Raw genomic sequence first — 13,303 nt, forward strand, 5'->3', positions numbered from 1 at the left:
GAGCTGGATAAGACATCAATGCCTTTCCTCTTTTTCCTTCTTAGCCTCCATTTGCCAAATCAATTAATGTATCAGAAGAAGAAATAACCCAAAAAACCTGATTCAGTCTTCCAAATTATGGAGAAGTGAGAACCAGCAGTGACCAAGGGTTGCCTGACATGAAGGCAATGCTCTGACAGTGATTTACACTATTTTATCTCTGTATATGTTCCTTACTAGCACCATATCCCTGCACTCATCCAAGGATACTCTCCGACATCTCATCTCCCATGCCCTAGGGAACCTTACTCATGACTAGTAATAATTAGTATAAAGGGAAGAAAGGGACACTGTAAACTCCCAATATTTGTGTGTGTGTGTGTGTGTGTATCTGAGCATGTGTATAGATGATGTGTTTGCACCTGAGGGCATGTGTATGCCATGGAGCATGTGGGGAGGTCAGAGGAAAGCCTGAAGTGCCACACCTCAACTCCTGCTTTATTTGAAGGACAGTCCTTCTTATTGCTTGAAACTGGGATATACACTCTAGGCTAACAGGCCATGAGCTTCCAGAATTTCCTGTCTCCAACTCCCAACTTTCCTTAGGACTGCTTGGATTATATACATGTTACTATAAAACTGGCTTTTTCATTTGGATATATATATGCATATATATATGTGTGTGTGTATATATATATATATGAAAAACAAATTCTCAAGTTTGTGCAGCAGCAAGTGTCAATGTCTGCAGAGCTGTATAACTAGACAGCATTGTGATAATTTGACTGTTTTCATGCCATCTTAGTCACTCTACAGAAATAGCTGAGGCCTCTGCACAGTGCAGGGGGTCTGCATGTTCCTTCTGTGTCTTCAGTAAAGACTGTAAAGCCTGCAGGCTGTGGAGCTGTCCATGGTACACACTGGAGTCCAAGAGTTGTCAGGCTTGGCTTGACCCTATATGGGGCTATGTAGCAAATGCTGTCTATGAAAAGTTGGAGTCTTTGGTCTATTCTGTGGAATGAACTTAAAACACTGAAGCATGGCTATCAGAGCATGGACCCTGACCATTTAGAAGAGGTGACAGTCAACAGCCTCCATTGGATGCCCACCATTCCAACAGTCAGCTTGGAATCCAGGAGGCTGTGTACTTCACCCCCACATCCTGGGATCCCCAATCTCCAGCTCTGGAGAATCAACTGGAGTTCTATAGTTTAGGCAGAAAAACACCTATCTTTAGGGTCATTGTCCACTGCCCTCTCCAGTGGTTGTGCTGGCTTCCAAGGCAGCTCTAGATGCAGATACTGGTTCATGCTACTGAAGTTTCCATGGCTGAGGATTAGGGAACCCACTCAACCTTCTAATATGATGAATTCTTGGTCACCTGGAAGATCTGGAATCCAAGGAACACACATAGCCAGCTGGGATGAACCTTACCCTGGTAAGCAGATGGTGAATCCCATTATACTGTGTCGTCAGTGTGTGAGGTGGGCGGGGACCTGGAATACCACCAGCGACCAGGACATAGAAGGTGGCCTTTGTTCTGGTTCCTGGGTCTATAAGAATCATTTGGTCGCATATCACAGGGCACATTTAAACCATGGACAAAGGATTAATAGGTCAAAGAGCAGAATAAGAAAAAAGGAAACCAATATAAGAGAAATGTCCACCAAGAAGAGGGAGATGGGACTGGAGGGCAGGAAGCTGGGGTGACAGCTCATGTTTAAGAGCACATGTTGCTTTTGAAGAAGATGCAGATGTGATTCCTAGCATCCATTTGGCAGCTCATAATAATTTCTAACTCCAGCTCTCCCAGGCTCCTTGGACACCAGACAGCCATGTGTTGTTCAGACATACATGTAGGAAAAACACCCATACACATAAATTAAAAAGAAATAAAGGACTGAAGGACATGTTGGTGGTGCAGCACAGGGTGAGGAGTGGGACAAACTGACCCAGTGACTTTGCATCAGAATGACAGGTGGTTTCTCTGCCATTCAGTGCAGAGATCAAGAAGCCAATGTGACCAAATGGCTTTAATAAGCACCCGTGTTTGACATGTGTGTGATAGATTTCTAGTGATTATATAAATACAAATGAGGAATGTGTTCAAGATAGTTGCTTTAAAAGGTCATACAAGATGATTCGTGTGAAGGATGGTAAAAATTAGGAGTGTACTTCCAAATTATATTCTATCTGGATCCACAATGGGTTCTGAGTTTTTTTCCTATCAAAAAAGCCATTTGTTCTCAAAAACAACAAAAAAACCTTTAACTTTTAGTCTTGAGATGGCCACTATAATTCCTTAATCCCTTCTGCAGAGTTCTTTCTTTCAAATGTTAAATGAGACGAAAAATTTCCTTCAACTGTTGCACAAACTAAACAGCACAGAACTTGACTTATCCATCGACAAGTTGCTATTTAACCTTCTACAAACAGCCTTGGACTTTCAAGGTCTCTCTCATTGACGCAAAGACCCTTCTACCTGGGATTAGACTGCCAGGTCTATCCCATCCCAAGACTTCTCCATATAAAGGGGGAGAATTCATGACCTGGGAAGTGTTAAAAGGCAGCTGCTGCTGAAAGATGCTGGTGCTGGCTGCTCATCAGTGTTAACACACACAGATGCTGCAGACATGAGCAAAAACCCAGAGCACAGATGCTGGAGACAGGAGCAAAGACACAGAGCACAGACGCTGGAGACAGGAGCAAAGACACAGAGCACAGCTGCTGGAGACAGGAGCAAAGACACAGAGCACAGATGCTGGAGACAGGAGCAAAAACCCAGAGCACAGATGCTGGAGACAGGAACAAAGGATCAGAGCACAGCTGCTGGAGACAGGAGCAAAAACCCAGAGCACAGATGCTGGAGACAGGAGCAAAGACCACAGCACAGATGCTGGAGACAGGAGCAAAGACCACAGCACAGATGCTGGAGACAGGAGCAAAGACACAGAACACAGATGCTGGAGACAGGAGCAAAGGATCAGAGCACAGATGCTGGAGACAGGAGCAAAGACCCAGAGCACAGATGCTGGAGACAGGAACAAAGGATCAGAGCACAGATGCTGGAGACAGGAGCAAAGGATCAGAGCACAGATGCTGGAGACAGGAGCAAAGGATCAGAGCACAGATGCTGGAGACATGTGCAAAGACCACAGCACAGATGCTGGAGACAGGAGCAAAGGTTCAGAGCACAGATGCCGGGCATACAGAAGTGGCGTGATGCAGCCTGTCCCCCAGAGGTGCCCAGGAAATTCTGTAAGGCCGCTCTCCACTTCACTTACCAGTGGTCAGGAAGCCACTGGAAAGCTTTCACGGTGTCTAAGCCCCATTAAATGTTCTGGGGAAAGGCCTGGGAAGGAGACCTTTTACTGACCTTCAAGTGATTTGGGGTAAAGAAACACAATAATAAATACTTAGAATTTACTGGTTGAAGGAGAAAATATTTTAACACTAGTGTCTAGTAAGAATAAACCAAACGTAGGTGTTTTTATAAAAGGTGAAAACTAGATATGGATTGGGGGCACCTGGGTTTGAACCAGAACCCTCTTGGTCTACCACTGAGCTACACCCCCAAGGTGACTGAATGTAGCTAATACTTCATTAGTACCTCTTCAACCTTGGATCCACACCCAAGATACCTACATGTTCATGATCTGCTGTTAATGATCCAGAAGTTGACAGGTTTTCTACACTGATGTCTCCCATCCCTCTTCTCATCTCCAGCTTTCACTAGGCCAATACACGCACACACACACATGCACACACACACATACACACACACACACACTCAAGGTGTGGTAAAGGCACCAACTTTGACCTTGAAAAGATGCCTGGCTGTGGGTTTTTCCATAAGTTCACACAAGGACATAGGACAAGACCTCCTGGTCCTAGGTCATTGATGACCCTTAGATGAAGCTCAGAGAGAGCCTTCTCCATGACCTAAGCCCTCAGGAAGATACTGACTATTACATTCTATTTCTTTATTCAATAAACACTTGAGTAGCTTGCTAGTTTCTGAACCCTGTCATCAGTGTTGACTGCATACAGACATATAAGACATTGTCTCTTCACTTCAGAAAGTTTTATTCTAAACAGGAGACAACTAATAGGTGAAATGTTTCCACAGATGTTGTAGGACCTGAAGGACAGGGCAAGGAAACCACAGTGAGAGAACCCTCCTGGGGCTCCAGAGGGGCTTCCAGAGGAGACAGAGCAAGACCTACGGGAAGCTGGTTCTACATCAATTTCCTTCAGTGAGTGAGTCACCTGGTCACCCCCATAGAGGATAGTCTATGCCTTAGCATAGGTGACTGGGACCACAGTGGGTCCCAGAAAGCAGCAGACAGGTGGGGGGCATGAGTAGCATCCAGCACCTAGGTGAACCAAGATCAGAACATAATACAACATCCAGGACAATGGACAAGGTGGGTAACAGGGGTTTACTTGATTCTTCAAGGACCACACAATATTTTATGATCTGGCATCTACAAAAAATCCCAAAGGGGGCACCTGGATTTGAACCAGGGACCTCTTGATCTGCAGTCAAATGCTCTACCCCTGAGCTATACCCCCACCTGTCTATTAATGTCTCACAGGCACTCACAACCTGCATGGCCACTCCCTGGCTGTTGACATCACAGGTAAACTTGCCAGTGCTCTGCCATCATCTGCTTCCTCCTATGAGGCCCAGCCCTGGGCTGCCTCTGCACATGACTGCCATGTCCTCAGGAATGACTACCATCGCCCTGTCTGAAACCCTAGCCAAGGCAGGGACATTAAACTCAGAAGGCCTGCTGCTACAGCCTTTTTCAACCCAACCAAAGGAGCCACGGACAAATACGCTGTCTGCTTAGCTGACTTTTGTGGGCAAGGGGGAGGCAGGAGTGGACAAAAGGGAAAGTTCTCTGTCCACTGAGAACTCCTTGGTCAGACTCTCTGGCAAGGACCCAGGGTCTGATGTGTCTTCTCTACAAGGTCTGTGGACAATTCTGACAATGACACTCTATGGGGTGTAATTCCTCTTTTTCCTCTGCCTTTCTGTGCTGTAGATGTGAAATAAAAAGACAATGATTAAAGTAAGCATGAATACAACACTCCTGCTTAATGACCAAGTCAAGCACAGTCCACAGGTATGACTAAGGACCTCCGGAAACCATGGTCACTCAAGCATGACACTGGACAGCGGTTGCTAACATGTGATCAGCAAGTGACAGAGTCTTGGAGCAGGGCTTGATTGACAAAGAGTCCCTGATTTTTACCCTTGTACTTGTGTAGAATCCCTCATTGGCACAGGCCACTTATCACGCAGGGATGTAGTACACATGGTGACTTCTCATCTCCAATGCCCTCCAGGACCTGAACCACCTCCTCCAGACAGGACACTATCAGGCTTGAGTTACTATATCCGTCCCATAGACCTGCATCAGGACACACAGAATCCATGGATGCCCAGAACCCTGCAGCCTTGGCTGCTCAGCAATGTGTGGGAAGGTGTTTTTATTTCTTTTGGCTTTTTATGCTTGTTTGGGGGTCTTGCCACTCAGATCCCAAGTAAATTACACACAGAGTCTTATCTTTGCTATGAATGCCCAGTCTTATCTTGGCTTGTTGCTTGTTAGATTTTTATTGGTGTAGATTACCATACACAGGATAGGGATGTCATAGGCTATTTTTAGTGGGTGAGAAATCACTTACAGGAGAATATGTAACCCAGCGTCAGCGCTCCGAGCATCCAGTCTGAACTGCCCTCCAAGACTCCACCGGAACCCGGAGAGCTACCATGCATGCCTCTCCTGAGGCCTCTATCCCACATGCCCCATAAGCACCTGTGGTTATGACAAAATGTGGTCAGTGCCACAGGTACCTAGTAAGATCTCCCTACTGTTCTTCTTAATTTAAATTGTCCCATTTACCTTTCTCCTCTGGGCTTTTATCTTTCTTTCTTCTGTATATCTTACTTTCCTTATACCCCATGGCTGGCTGGGTGGCTGGTCCCTGATGTCCTCTTCCTCTGGTTCTCTCCTTCTTATTGCTCCATGTTTCTCCTTATATTATATTTATACTCTCCGCCTGCCAGCCCTGCCTATCCTTGCTCCTGCCTCACTATCGGCCATCCAGCTCTTTACTAGGACCACCTCGTATTTTAGACAGGCACAGTAACACAACTTCACAGAGTTAAACAAATGCAACATAAACAAAACTCACGCACCTTGAAATAACATTCCGCAGCAGCAGTGCTTGGCCTGAGTTGGAGATCTACTGTGAGAGCTGGAGTTCAACTCTGCTTCCCTCCCATGGTTTTGTCTCCAAGTCCCCCACCATTGCTGTTCTCTCCCCATTGTTGAGGAATATAACTTACCTTTGTTTGAATTGTGGACTAGTACTTTAACTAGGTAAAGGTGTGTTGCATTTTTTAAGTTGCATTTGTTTAACTAGGCAAAGGTGTGTTACATTAGTTTATGATGCATATTAAATTATGTAAAGACATGTTGCTCTTTTAGCCTAACTGCCTAGGGCACCTGATTAGTCTAATAAAAATATGAATGGCCAATAGCTAGGAAGAAGAGGGATGGGTGAGGCTTGTGGGCAGAGAGAATAAATAGAAGAAGGAGAGAGGAGAGAATAAGAGAGAGAGGGAGACCCCCAGAGGCAGACAACCAGGCACTCTCCACCAATCAGACACAGAGTAAGAATGGAAGTAGGTCCTACAAAATGAAAGAAAAGTAAAAATCCTAGAAGCAAAAAAAAAAAATGAAGAGAAATGGGTTCCAATAGGTACTGAGAGCTAGTTGGGACAAGCATGTGATACCTAATAATAAGTCTCCATGCCATGATTTGGGGACTGGCAGCCAAAAAAAAGCCTGCTACACTCTGCCTCGTGCCGGCCCTCAGCAGACGCTTGTACTGGGAATCATTTCTGGGCTTTTCACCCTCTGCTCTCCTGCCTTATCATTTTCTGCTCCTATAATTGACAGAAAAATCTCAAAGTCAGAGAGATTTTAGCCCCATGCTTGCCCTAATCCATCAGCTCAGCATCAGGATGGATCAGGTACTCAGAGCTCAGCTCACAGACTGCACTGAAGTGGGGTCAGGTATCTGTGCCATGAGGGTCCTTTCTCTGGAAGCATCACAGTGAGGCTAAACGACCACACAGATGCCAAGGATGTAGGAGAGGAAGGACCACAGCCAAAGGATGTATTGTGTGGAAAACAGAGACTGGGGAGGATATCAGGGAGGCTATAGCACAACTTTTGAGATTGGCATAAGATGATCATGGCAATCACAGAAGTCTTCTTCTTGGGAAAATATTCATTCAAATTTATCTCATAAACATACCTCCAGTGTATATTTCATCCATAGAACGAGGCTTTCCCAAAATAGTAAAACCATTACCTCAAAACCAGGCTCAGATCAGCTGTCTCTGCTGGTTTCGCCAGACCATTCTTTGCCAATTTGCTCATCATTCCTCTCTCTCTGTCACTGGGTTCAGTTCAGTGTTTAACTGTGGGTGTTTGCCTCTGCTTCCATCAATCACTGGATGAAGGTTCTAGGATGGTTATAGACATCAAGTTCATTATCAGGAATGGGCATTTAACGTGGTCTCTCCACTAATGCTTATCTTGCCAGTTGGTGTCATCACTTTAGATCACTAGAGGTCTCACTGGTGACAGATCTGTCTTCTAACCTATGATTCCCTCCTCCCCCTAATGTACCCCCCACTCAACCTTCCTGTTCCCCCATGACCTACTCTCTCTTCCTCTACTCCCCCTCCAGCTCCCACTCCCCCAACCCCTTGCCATGTTCCCAATCTGTTCAGAGGATCTTGCCTCATTCCTCTTCTCTTGGGTACCATGCATATCTTTTAGGTTCTTTCTTGTTTCCCAGACTCTCTGTCAGTAAAAGTGCAGAATGGCACTATCCCGATCCATGTCTAAAATCCATATATGAGTAAGTACATACAATGTTTGTCTTTTTGTGACTGGGTTACCTCACTCAGGATGGTTTCTTATAGTGCCATCCATTTATCTGCGAATTTCAAGATTCCATTGTTTTTTTCTGCTGAGTAGTACTCCATTGTGTAAATGTACCACATTTTCTCTATCCACTCTTCAGTTGAGGGGCATCTAGATTGCTTCCAGTTCTGGCTATTACAAATAATGCTGCTATGAACACAGTGGAGCAGATGTCCTTGTTGTATGAATTTTCATCTTTTCAATATATGCCCTGAGTGTGAGAGTCAGTGTGGAGGCCTAGGCAACTTCTGGGGCCCTAGGCAGTAGATCAGTGTCTATCCCTGGCATATAAATGGACTTCGTGTGTCCGTAACACAAAGAGGGATGCTCTCTCAGCCTGGACTTTTAGGAGAGTGCCTGGACCCTGCTCTGAGTGAAATGACAGACTCTGGATATCCCCTATGTGGAAGGAAGTGGGGATAGGATGGTAAGCTGAGGGGTACGGTGGGGGGGTGCGGGAGGAGGGGAGGAAGAGGGGACTGGGATTGACATGTGAAGCAAGCTATTTAAAATTAAAATAATAAAATAAAAAACAGGCTCAGGAGCCTCACTGATGAATTTATACAAATATGTAAGCAAATAATAGGAACAGAAGATTACCACTGCTCAATGCACTGTGGAGTCAGCACAACCTTAATATCCAGTCTTCTAGTGTCTCTCTGTCTCTCTCTGTCTCTCCCTCTTTCTGTCTCTGTCTCTCTGTCTGTCTAGAAATAGAATGCATGCAGTTGTTATTTAGTAACTGGTAACCATCAGCCATCCCCAGGGTATCAAAGGAATAATCCAGAAGATCCCTGGCATCAGCATTGGATCTTCCTAAGCACTGTCACTTGTTACAGAAAAGGGTCATGTCAGACAAGGAACTTGTCTTTCAAGATTGGGGAGATGGACATCATCCAAAACTCCACTGGAGTCTGTCACAAGAGACAAGGACACTGTGACCCCAGCACTGTGCTGATTTGATTCTGTGTTTGATCTTAAAGAGTCTCGGTCTCTCTGGAGAAAGAAGTGAGGCCATCAACACAGCGTGTATGTGTGTGGGGTGTCTGCATGTCCCCTCTGTGTCTTCAGTACAAACAGCAGACAGAGGAGCTGTCCGTGGTGTGCACCAGAGACCCAGCACGGTCAGACTCTGCGTGGCCCTTCACACTGAGCTGTAGCAACAGCTGCCAAGAAACTCGGGGTCATTGGTGGGAAGTTTATTACAAGGAGTAGCACTTGAAACATGGACTCATGGGTGCCACAGCACAGATGTTGAGCCTTTAGAACAGATGCCAGTCAGGAGCCACCATTGGATGCAAACGAGACCCATGAGCATGACCCCTGTGAGCTATGGAATCCATATGATCTACAGCTCTGATACATGACATCTGGAAGCCTGGGATCCCACATCACGGGCTCTGATGAGCCAATGGATATCTCCAACTATGGTGGAATACCATCCCTGTATCCCCCACTCCATTTTCTTTAGATTCCTTGGCCTGCTGCCCACTGCATCTGTGTGTTGACTTCCATACACTGGCTGAGAACCACCGATGGTTCTTTAAAATTAAACACCGCAATTCTAGGTTTATAGAACTCACAATGTTTTCTAAAATTGCTGAAGACTTGATCACTTTGAAGACTTGAGATCTAATGACCATATATACACAACCAGCTGTCACATACATACACTAGTGAGGGATCTGATGGGTGATGACAGAGACCTGTTCAAACTGCATGAATCCAAAGCCATATGAGATAGGAGGTCTATAATTTGAATGTGGTCAGCTAGTTTCCAAAAAATCATGTGGAAAGGGGGCACCTGGATTTGAACCAGGGACCTCTTGATCTGCAGTCAAATGCTCTACCCCTGAGCTATACCCCCACCTGTCTATTAATGTCTCAAAGGCACTCATAACCTGCATGGCCACTCCCTGGCTGTTAACATCACAGGTACACTTGCCAGTGCTCTGCAATCATCTGCTTCCTCCTATGAGGCCCAGCCCTGAGCTGCCTCTGCACATGACTGCCTTGTCCTCAGGAATGACTACCATCCTCTTCCTTAGATCCTAGCTGATACAAGGACATTAAATTCAGGAGGCTGCTGTTACAGCCTTCTTCAACCCAACCAAAGGAGCCATGGACAAATACACTGTCTGCTTAGCTGACCTTTAGGGGTGAGTGAGAGGCAAGAGTGGACAAAAGGGAAAGTTCTCTGTCCACTGAGAACTCCTTGGTCAGACCCTCTGGGAGGGAGCCAGGGTCTGATGTGTCTCTACAAGCTCTGTGGACAATTCTGACTGACTCACTATTGGGTGTAATTCTATTCCCAAGCTATACCCCCATTGGTACCAGAGTACCCAGTTAATAAATTTCATGGGTGGTGATATGTTCTGACGATAACATTAAACTACAGATCCTCTGAGACCTACTTCCCAGAAGCAGCCAGACCTGACTGGTGAGATGCCTTCCTCAGCTCTGCAGCTCTCCAGGTCCATAACTTTTTCTTTTAATTTTTATTCATTCTTTTCTCACACAATGCATCTCAACCTCAGCCTCCCATCCCTGAAGCCATGCCAGTCACCCCTCATGCATCTACCTCACCTTGAGAACCACTGCTCTCCATTTCCCTTCAGAGAAGAGCAAACCTCCCAGGGATATCAATGAACACAGCACAATAATATGTAATAAGACTAGACAAAACCCTCATATCAAGGTTGGACGAGGAAACCCAACAGGGAAAAAGGGTCCTGAGAGCATGGAAAAGAGTGAAAGACATCTGTACTCACACTCTTAGGAGTTCCACAAGACCCCAAGCTAAACAACCTTAGCATAAATGCACTGGACCTAGCACAGTTCCCTGCAGGTGCCATGATTGTCTATTCAGTCTGTGAGACACATGAGTTGATTCTGTGGGTCGTGTTCTCCTAGTGTGCTCCACCATCTAGCTCCTACACTCCCCCAGACACCCCCTCCACCCTCCCTGAAGACAGAATGAGCTGCCACTCAAGGATCTCACAGGGCCCTAGCCAGCACTGGCAGCAGCAACACTGCAGGATCCCTCTCTCCCTGGTACAGCAGCTGAGCCAGGCTTTAGCCTTTGAAGATGAACCAAGTGAGCTGAGCAGGGAGCTCTGGAAGGGGAAAGAGCTCACATGGGAAACTCCAACCCTCCACAGACAGCCCGGTTCTGAGCTTTGTCTTCTTAGTTCTGATCACATGTTCAGCAGACAGCATGTAGGGATATCATTTATGATTTGTGTTTCCTTTCTGTTCCCTGGACACTGACTGTCTGTATGGCTGCAATGCCTGGAAAATTCAGAAGAATTCTCCATCATAGTCCTTGCCTTCTCGTTAAGAACCCAACACACACAGGAAAGACATCAGCCCTTCCAGGCCCCAAACTCCGGCGAGCACTGCTTCAGAAAAACCATCCACACAGGAAAGACATCAGCCCTTCCAGGACCCAAACTCCAGCGAGCCCAGCTTCAGGAAAGACATCAGCCCTTCCAGGCCACAAAACTCAGGCAACCCCAGATTCAGCTTAAGCTTCAGTGTCAACATCCCCAGCTTCAGCTTCAGGAAGGAAGGATACCAGTGGAGACGGAAAGACCCCACTAGCACCCACTGGAAGAAGAGATGGGAAGAAGACAGAATAAGAGCTCACTCAGTAATAGAAAGACCAACATGACTCCACCAGAATCTAGGGAACCAACACCAGCAAGTACTGAAAAGCACTACATAGATGAAGCAGAGGAGACAAACCTTAAAAATTATTTCATGAAGATGATAGAGACCCTCAAAGAAGAAATGAGGAAATCCCTTAAAGAAATAGAAGAAAAAAATCCATGAAATGGGGGAAAGTTTTCAAGAAATAAACAAATCTCTTAAAGAATCTAAAGAGCACCAAGAAAAAACAACCAAACAAATGAAGGAAACAACTCAAACAGTTGAAGGATTGGAAGCTGCAATAGAAACGATAAAGAAAACACAAAACGGGGGGGGGGATGCTGGAAATAGAAAAGCGGGGTAAATGATCAGGAACTACAGATGCAAGTATCACCAATAGAATACAAGAGATAGAAGAGAGAATCTCAGGTGTTGAAGATTCATTAGAGGATATAGAGTCATCAGCAAAAGAAAATCTCAAAACCAACAAATCCCTAACACAAAATATCCCGGAAATATGGGACACTGTGAAGAAGCCAAACCTGAGAATAGTAGGTATAGAAGAAGGTGAAGAAATACAACTCAAAGGTACAGAAAACATATTCAACAAAATCATAGAAGAAAACTTCCTTAACCTAAAGAAAGATATGCCTATGAAAATACAAGAATCTTACAGAACACCAAATAGGCTGGACCAGAAAAAGAAGTCACCTCACCATATAATAATCAAAACATCAAACCTACAGAATAAAGAGAAAATATTAAGAGCAGCTAAAGAAAAAGGCCAAGTAACATACAAAGGCAGACCTATCTGAATTACACCTGACTTCTCAATGGAAATGATGAAAGCCAGAAGATCCTGGATAGATGTCCTACAAACGCTAAGGGAACAAGGATGCCAGCCCAGACTACTATATCGAGCAAAGCTTTCAATTACCATAGATGGAGAAAACAAAATATTCCATGACAAAGCCAGATTTAAACAATAAGTATCCATGAATCCAGCTCTATAGAAAGTGCTAGAAGGAAAACCTATATCCAAGGAAGATAACTACATTCACAAAGACACAGGCAATATATAATCCCACTTTACAAAACACCAAAAGAAAAAGGGAGGAGAAACTACACAAATAACTTCACTAACAATAAATCAAACACAAACAAGAATCATTAATCAATGGTCATTAATATCCCTCAATGTCAACGGCCTCAACTTGCCTATAAAAAGACACAGACTAGCAGAATGGATACAAAGACAGAACCCTTCCTTCTGCTGCATACAAGAAACACATCTCAACATCAAAGACAGACGTTATCTCAGAGTAAAGGGTTGGGAAAAAAGATCTTCCAATCAAATGGTCCCAAGAAACAAGCGGGTGTAGCAATCCTAATATCTACCAAACTAGACTTCAAATTAAAATCAATCAAAAGAGATGAAGGACACTTCCTATTCATCAAAGGAAAAGTACATCAAGATGAAGTCTTAGTTTTAAACATCTATGCCCCAAATACAAAGGCACCTACATTCGTGAAAGAAACATTACTAAAGCTCAAGTTGTACATAAAATCGCACACACTAATAGTGGGAGACTTCAACACTCCGCTCTCACCGCTAGACAGGACCTCCAGACAGAAACTTAACAAAGAAACAAAAGAAC

At 44.9% G+C, this 13,303-nt stretch overlaps 1 long non-coding RNA gene and 2 other non-coding genes across 3 annotated transcripts in view; all 3 read right to left on the reverse strand.

The window, feature by feature from the left end:
* Window positions 1–13,303, reverse strand: part of LOC110339510 — a 205,045-nt gene that overhangs the window by 141,345 nt on the left and 50,397 nt on the right. The gene's annotated exons all lie outside the window — the stretch shown is intronic.
* Window positions 4,483–4,554, reverse strand: Trnac-gca. The gene has a single exon. It is a non-coding gene; the product is annotated as a tRNA-Cys (tRNA).
* Window positions 9,790–9,861, reverse strand: Trnac-gca. Its single transcript has one exon. It is a non-coding gene; the product is annotated as a tRNA-Cys (tRNA).

Source organism: Mesocricetus auratus, unplaced genomic scaffold (assembly GCF_017639785.1).
Source record: "Mesocricetus auratus isolate SY011 unplaced genomic scaffold, BCM_Maur_2.0 Super-Scaffold_100125, whole genome shotgun sequence".
NCBI lineage: Eukaryota > Metazoa > Chordata > Mammalia > Rodentia > Cricetidae > Mesocricetus > Mesocricetus auratus.